The sequence below is a fragment of the Budorcas taxicolor genome, chromosome 9 (assembly GCF_023091745.1).
Source record: "Budorcas taxicolor isolate Tak-1 chromosome 9, Takin1.1, whole genome shotgun sequence".
Taxonomy (NCBI): Eukaryota; Metazoa; Chordata; class Mammalia; order Artiodactyla; family Bovidae; genus Budorcas; species Budorcas taxicolor.
The window spans coordinates 15,023,622-15,032,639 of NC_068918.1; positions in this window are offsets into that span (position 1 = coordinate 15,023,622).

The window sequence follows — 9,018 nt, forward strand, 5'->3', positions numbered from 1 at the left end:
TTTAACACATAGTGAGGGGAATAATAAAAAGTTAATCGTTCAGTTGGTAATAATGGTAGCTTGGCATTTACCATTCTCCTCAGTACAGTCCATCTTATCTTTCCTGAATTATCTATTACTGCTTCCTCTTGCACTTTGTATACCAACAAAACAGAATTGTTTCTTTTCCTCTAAATCCACTACTGTACCTTTGGCCATGTGTCTGCCCCTAAAAGCACCATCCACTTCATCAGTGGCTATCAAATTTCTACTCATCCTTTAGGGCCCGGCTCCAATGTCCTCTCTCTCATGAGGCTTTCTTCGATCAATCTCAGCCTCTGCTGTGCGGATTTAAGGTGCATGTCTCTTTCTCCTTTATCCTGTAGTTATCTATGCTCATATTATAGCTCCCTCTACTAGACTGTGTCTTCCTTAAACAGTAACCCAGACTTTTTCATGTCAGATTGCCCATGGTGCCTGGCAGAAAACCCAGGACCACAAGTATTTAAAAACTGTGAATTAATGTATTGGATGACAATGAGTTTTTTTTTTTTTTTTGTCTTTATCACAGTACCAAAATCAAGGTAAAATAAATTAATATAATACTGCTAATAGAAAAAACTTGGCCACATCAAAGAGACCTTAGTTATAATTATACCTCGCAGAATTATTTCTCAAAATTCCCCAGAGTTCAATTTCACTCCTTCACCAAGAAAACCCTTGGTTAAACATAATCTCTACACATGCACAGACTTGCATCATACCTGCATGCTGTAAGCCTGGATCATATCAATCACCAAGGGAAGTAAGTTCTCCGGGCAGTCTGCTCCAGACCTCACTTAAAACCTCCCTTCCCCTGAACCTTTCCAAACAAAGTTTAAGCACATTACCGGAGGGAGAGGAAGGTATTTCCTTAAGAAATTAGTCAAAAAAAAAAAGTTGACGTGAAACCAAAACAGCATATATTTCTCCTATGCTAGAAGTGGCTGATATGCTATCTTACTATGTTTTATGAATTTTGCTGTAAGATTTTATGGAAATACATGCTGAATTAAATTAGGACATCATTCATATCTGTCCCTTGAGAGATTTTATGAATGCACAACTTTTTTCTTCAAATACTTGAGTTAAATTCTGGCTTACACGTTAAAGCAGTTTGACAGAACCATTTGTTCTGAAAGACCAGTCTGCTGTCCTTTAATGAATTACTTGATTGTATTCAGAAATTAGTAAAGTGATATCATTAAATTATGAAATGTGCTCTTAAAATTCATCACCTAGTTATTTAGGAATTAAAGGCAGCACTCACTTGGCACACTATACACGCAGACACATGTGCAAGCATACATGTTTGTATGCACATGTACACATATGCATATATGCAATACATTCACATATACACCACACATAGCCCCCCACGCATCTACTCCTACAGAGCTATACCACCCACATATACCTTGTAATAGGAGGCCAAATTATTTCACATCAGTTCCGTTAAGGGGCTCAGTCGTGTCCGACTCTTTGCGACCCCATGAATCGCAGGATGCCAGGTCTCCCTGTCCATCACCAACTCCCGGAGTTCATTCAGACTCACATCCATCGAGTCAGTGATGCCATCCAGCCATCTCATCCTCTGTCGTCCTCTTCTCCTCCTGCCCCCAATCCCACCCATCATCAGAGCCTTTTCCAATGAGTCAACTCTTCGCATGAGGTGGCCAAAGTACTGGAGTTTCAGCTTCAGCATCATTCTTTCCAAAGAAACCCCAGGGCTGATCTCCTTCAGAATGGACTGGTTGGATCTCCTTGCAGTCCAAGGGACTCTCAAGAGTCTTCTCCAACACCACAGTTCAAAAGCATCAATTCTTCGGCACTCAGCCTTCTTCACAGGCCAACTCTCACATTCATACATGACCACAGGAAAAACCATAGCCTTGACTAGACGGACCTTAGTCGGCAAAGTAATGTCTCTGCTTTTGAATATGCTATCTAGGTTGGTCATAACTTTCCTTCCAAAGAGTAAGCGTCTTTTAATTTCATGGCAGCAGTCACCATCTGCAGTGATTTCAGAGCCCCCCAAAATAAACTCTGACACTGTTTCCACTGTTTCCCCACCTATTTCCCATGAAGTGATGAGACCAGATGCCATGATCTTCGTTTTCTGAATGTTGAGCTTTAAGCCAACTTTTTCACTCTCCCCTTTCACTTTCATCAAGAGGATTTTTAGTTCCTCTTCACTTTCTGCCATAAGGGTGTGTCATCTGCATATCTGAGGTTATTGATATTTCTCCCGGAAATCTTGATTCCAGCTTCTGTTTCTTCCAGCCCAATGTTTCTCATGATGTACTCTGCATAGAAGTTAAATAAGGAGGGTGACAATATACAGCCTTGACGTACTCCTTTTCCTATTTGGAACCAGTTTGTTGTTCCATGTCCAGTTCTAACTGTTGCTTCCTGACCTGCATATAGGTTTCTCAAGAGGCAGGTTAGGTGGTCTGGTATTCCCATCTCTCTCAGAATCTTCCACAGTTTCTTGTGATCCACACAGTCAAAGGCTTTGGTATAGTCAATAAAGCAGAAATAGATGTTTTTCTGGAACTCTCTTGCTTTTTCAATGATCCAGCAGATGTTGGCAATTTGATCTCTGGTTTCTCTGCCTTTTCTAAAACCAGCTTGAACATCAGGAAGTTCACGGTTCACGTATTGTGGAAGTTTGGCTTGGAGAATTTTGAGCATTACTTTACTAGCATGTGAGATGAGTGCAACTGTGAAGTAGTTTGAGCATTCTTTGGCATTGCCTTTCTTTGGGATTGGAATGAAAACTGACCTTTTCCAGTCCTGTGGCCACTGCTGAGTTTGCATTAGTGTGAAGTATTTGTTAACATTGGTGAACCAATATTTATACATTATTATTAACCCAAGTCCATAGTTTACTTTGGGGCTCATTCTCTGTGTTGTCAGTTGCATGGGTTTTGACAAATGCATAAGGTCATGAATCCATTATTATGGCATTGTATAGAATAGTTTCATGGTCCCCAAAATGCCCCGGATTCCACTTATTCAAATTTCCCTCCCTTTGCCCAAACCTCTGGCAGTCACTGATGTTCTTATCATCTCTATTGTTGTTCAGTTGCTAAGTCATGTCCAACTCTTTGTGACCCCATTGACTGCACCATGCCAGGCTTCCCTGTCCTTCACTATCTCCCAAAGTTTTCTCAAACTCACATGCATTGAGTCAATGATGCCATCCAACAATGTCATCCTTTGTTCCCTCTTCTCCTCCCGCCCTCAATCTTTCTCAGCATCAGGGTCTTTTCCAGTGAGTCAGCTCTTCATCAGGTGGCCAAAGTATTGGAGCTTCAGCTTCAGGATCAGTCCTTCCAATGAATATTCAGGGTTGATTTCCTTTAGGATTACTGGTTTGATCTCCTTACTATCAAGGACTCTCAAGAGTCTTCTTCAGCATCACAGTTTGAAGGCATCGATTCTTCAGTGCTCAGCCTTCTCTATGGTCCAACTCTCATATCCATACAAGGCTATTGGACTGTATTATCTCTATAGTCTCTCCTTTGTCAGATGGCTGATATTTAGAATCATACCATGCATTTCTCTGTTCAGGGCACCATAAGAAGATATCACAGTCTGGGTTGATAACAGCAACTGTTTTTTCTCATAGTTCTGGGGGCCAGAAGGGCAATATCAAGGTGCCAACAGTGTTGGTGTTTGGTGAGATCTTTCTTCCTGGGTTATCGATGGTCACCATATTGCTGTGTCCTCACATGGCCTCTTGTCTGGGCACGTGTGGAGAAAGAGAAAGCAAATGAGAGAGTCCTGGTGTCTTTTCCTCTCTTTTAAGGACACCAGTGATATCCAATTAGGGCCCATACTTGCGACTTTGTTTAACCTTAATTACTCCTGTGAATGTCTTATCACCAAATACAGTCAGCTTGGGGGTAAGAGCTTCAACATTTGAATTTGGGGGAACACAATTCAGTTCATAAAGTACCACATGTAGTCTTTTTAAACTGGTTTCCTTCATAAAGCAATATGCACTTAAGATTTTTCCATGTCTTTTCATGGCTTAATAGTTCATTTATTTTTATTGTTGAATCATATTCCATTGTTTGAATGTGTAACAGTTTGTGTATTCTTCTGATGGACTTCTTGATGGCTTCTAATTTTTGGCAATTGTGAATAAGTCTGCTACAAACATTCACATACAGATTTCTGTGTGGACATATGTTTCCAACTCATTTAGGTAAATACCTAGGAGTGCAATTACTGGACTTTATGGAGCCTATGTTTATCTTTGTAAAAACTGTTGACGTGTCTTCCAAAGTAACTATACCAATTTTGCATTCTCACAGCAATGACTGAGAGTTCTGTCGTTCCACATCCTCACCAGTTTTTGGTGTTGTCAGTGTTTTGGTTTTACCCATTCTAATAAGTGTTTCACTTTCATTTCATGAGTAACCAAAAAAAAGAAAAAAAAAACCACGATGGAACAAAATATCCTAATGTTGTAATATTAATATTTAATATTATAATTGTATTTTAATATAATTTAATACAATTTAATATTGTTAACATCTAATGATACATGATATTGAGCATCTTCTCATATGCTTATTTGCCATCTGTGTGTAATTTTTGGTAGGACGTCTATTCAAACTGTTGGCCCATGTTTTGGTTTCTTATTATTGAGTTTTAAGAGTTCTTTGTATATTTTGGATACAAGCCCTTTATTAGATGTGCCTTGCAAATATTTTCTTCCAGTTGTGGTTTGTCATTTCATTCTCCTAACAGTGTCCTTCACAGAGAAAATATTTTAAATTTCAATGAAATCCATCTTGTGGATTTTTTCTTTCATTGATCATGCTTTGATTATCTAAAACTTATCACCAAACCTGTAGCCACCTATATTTTCTCCTACTTATCTTCTAGAAGTTGTATAGCTTTGCATTTTTACATTTGTAATCTATTTTGAATTAATTTTGTGAAAAGTGTAAGGTCTGTGGCTAGATGATGACGACGATGATTTACATGTGGATAGCCAGTGGTTCCAGCATCACTTGTTGAAAAGATGATCCTTTCTCCACTGAATTACCTTTGTTCCTTTGTCAAAGATCAGTTGACTATATTTGTATGGGTCTATCTCTGAACTCTTTATTCAGTTCTGTTGACCTGTTTATTATTTCATCAACACCTCACTGTCTTCATCACTGTAGTTTCATAGGAAGTCTTGAAGTCAGGTAGTGTCAGTCCACTGACTTTGTTCCTCTTCAATGTTGTACTGGCTCTTATGGGTATTTTGCCTTTCCATGAAACTTTTGAATCAGTTTGCTGATATTTATAAAATAATTTTCCAGGATTTTGTCTGAGGATGTGTAGGATCCATAAATTGAGAAAAACTTACCTCTTGATGATATTGAGGCTTCCTATCCATGAACATGGACTCCATTTAGATATTCTTTTATTTCTATCTATATAAAGTATCCATTTATTTAGATTTCATTTATTTCTTTCACCAGGATTTGTAGTTTCTCTCAATAGATCTTATGCACATTTTGTTAGATTTATACCTAAGTATCTCTTAGAATTTTTTTGATGCTAATGTAAGTAGTGTTATTTTTTAACTTCAAATTCCAATTGTTCCTTTGCTGGCACATAGGAAAGTAATTGACTTTTCATTTGCTGGCATATAGGAAAGTAACAATATTGATCTTGTATCCTGAAACTTTGCTGTAATTCCTTATTAGTGTCAGCAGTTTTTGGTTGATTTTTTTGGTATTTTCTACATAGACATTTATGCCATCTGGGAACAAAGACTGTGTCATTTCTTCCATTCTGTATACTTTTTATTTTCTTTTTCCACTGCATTAGCTAGGATTTCCTGTATGATGCTGAATAGCAAAAGAGACATCCTTGCTCTTAGTTTTAGAGGGAAGACTTTAGTTTCTCATCATTAAGTATAATCCTAGCTATAAGTTTTTTAAATAGATGTTCTTCATTAAGTTAAGGAAGTTATTCTGCATTTCCAGTTTGCTGAGAGTTTTGATCATGATGAATGTTGAATCTGTCAAATTTTTTTCAATATCTATTGATATGATTATATGATTTTCTTCTTTAACCTGTCGATGTGATGTATTACATTAATTGATTTTTGAATGTTCAACTAGCCTCTCATATTTGGAACAAATCCCATTTGGTCATAGTAAAGTATACTGTTCTCTGCAACTTACTTTGAAATGTATTTAAAACAAATGGATAGAATGATTTGTTTGAAAGATTTCATAATATATTGTTGGAAAAAATTATAAATTTATATAAATGGGTAAGGACTATAAAAATAAAACAAATATAAAAGTGGAAGTGATTTGATTTATGGTGTTTTTGCTATTGTAATTTTTTTTTTCTCTTTTCAATTTAGAGTGCTCTGAGTGTTGCTAAATTCTTATTTTAAAAACTCAATGGTAAGTTCCCACTGAATTTTTAAAAAACTCTTTCTTATTCCCTAAAAATATGTTCCTGTTTTAAAACTCACTTTCTTATTTTCAGCCTAAAGGTCAAAATTCCAAACAACATAATTTTTTCAGTAACAGCAGTAACACTCCTTCTCTAACCGTGTTTCTTTTTTCTCCTTATTGACTTAAAAAAAAATCTAATTAAACACACAATTAACTCAAACTTTTCCTAATGTTCTAATTTTATAAGGGCATTCTAGGCGCCATGGACAGAAACGAAGGAATTAAACTTGTAGTGGTAAAATGGAAAAGTGTCCACCAGCCACTCATCAGATGTGGGGATTGATTTTTCTGATCCTGTTCTGCATTTGGGTCACTCTTTTATTGAAACTCTGAAAAACATTTTTCAAGAGAAAAGAGGACTAAATTGCCCAACAAGAATGTTTTTAATAAACAGAGTTCAAATTCAAACATCTAAGTCCAGAAATATCAAAGGAAATGTTTATTGTTGCATTTTTCTCAGTTGTTTTTCAGCCTTACTTAGAGAAAAGACTTGACATTTCAAATGAGTAAGCTCAAGTATCCACAACATTCAAGTTATTGTGCTAGACAAATTTTGGAAACGCAATAATGAGTTAGATAAAGTCCTTGTTTCACAAAGCAAAAAGCCCCAGCATTTCAAACATCTCCTTATGCTGACTACAAGAGCAGTCAGCAGAAGGAGAGAGCATAGTAGTGCTGACTTTATAGAGAAGGAGCCATGTTAGCTTAGATGCAAGGCAGTTTCAAGTCCTTTTTTTTTTTAAGGAAAAGGAGTGTGTCAGTGTTCTCCAGAGAAATAGAGCAAATAGGGTGTATACAGAGGGAGAAAGATTTACTTTGAGGAATTGGCTTATGTTGTTATGGAGGCTTGGCAAATCCAAAATCTTCAGGGTAGGCTGGCAGGCTGAAGACCCTGATAAGAGCTGCAGTTCAGACTTCCCTGGTGGTACAGTGAATAAGAATCTGCCTGCCAGTGCAGGGGACACAAGTTCGATCCCTGGTCCAGGAAGATTCCACATGCTGTGGAGCAACTAATTCCATGTGCCAGAACTACTGAGACCGTGTACCACAACTTCTGAAGCCCATGCAACTAGTGCCTGTGTCCTGTAACAAGAGACGCCATTGCTATGAGAAGCTTGCGCACTGCAGCTCAGAGCAGCGCCACTCCCAGCGACCAGAGAAAGCCCGCACACAGCAAAGAAGAGCCGGCACAACAAAAAAATAAATGAATAATGAGTACAAACAAAATTTAAAAAGCTCCCTTCACAAGAAAAAAAAAAAAAAAGATAAAACAAAACAAAACAAAAAAACAGTTGCAGTTTGAGTCCTAACCATTTCTTCTTCCAAAGAGGCCAACTTTTGACTGGTTGGACAAGGCCCCCCCTTTTTATGGAGTATAATCTGTTCTACTCAAAGTCTACTGATTTCTAATCACATGTAAAAAATACCTTCACAGCACTCACTAGAATAATATTTGACTGAAGAAGTGGGTACCAGGTATGGCCTACTCAAGTTGACACATAAAATTAACCATTACAAAGAATGAAGCATGTTCTCAGTCCTAGGGAAGAACTGAAGATTTGTCGTAGGGACAATTTGTAGTGATCATTCATGAAGCAAGTTTGGAGAGAAGGGAGGAGGCGAGATCTAGGTACAGGCAGAGGGGTTGGCCTTAGAAAGAAGGATGGGAAAGGATGGGTTAGGTGTTGGAAAACTTTGAAATGAAGAGAAAAAAAGCTTGAAAAAACTCATGTTGGACAACTTTTATCTCAGAAAAAAATGAGAAATTTGTTGGGAGGAAGGGCTGGGGGTTGACTTTTCAGCTAAAAAAGCACATCCTAGGGATGATAATGAGGTTTGAAGATGTAGAAAGTATTAGGAATAGCATTCAGAATAATTTTTATTGAACCTATTTCTTGAAACATAAAAATTTTAAAGCCTACTAATTTTTATGTTTTAAGAAATCTTTTCCTTTACTTTTCTTCCCATCTCCCCCCACCTCCCAGCATGATCTCTAAAAGAGGAGGAACTATGGAATTAGACCAACTGGAATTTGAATCCCAGGAACCCACTCATTAACCCACTATGTAACCTTGGAAAAAATAATGTAAACTCTCATAGTCTCTGTTGTAAAGATTAAATAAAATGAAAAAGTGTCTGCAACAGTGGAGGATGCTTAACGGGGGTGATTTTGCCCTTCAAAGGACACTTGACAATGCCTAGAGACATTTGGGTGGCCACAACTGGTGGAGAAAGGACGGATGTGTGCTCTTGGCATGTGGTGGGTAGAGGCCAAGGACGCTGTTGAGCTGTATTCAAGGTACAGGACAGTCTTAAACAGCAAAGAATCATCCAGTCCAAAGTTTCCGTGGTGCCAAGGTTGAGGAAGGAACTGTGTTCGGAACAATGCCTGAGTTATGATAAACAGTAAATGTTGGTTTCTGTTTTTTCTATTAATCACGGGAAACCAAATGGAATAAAGTTTTTACCCAGAAGTGGCCACATCTGAAGGCTTATTTTCTAAAATATTTAAAGT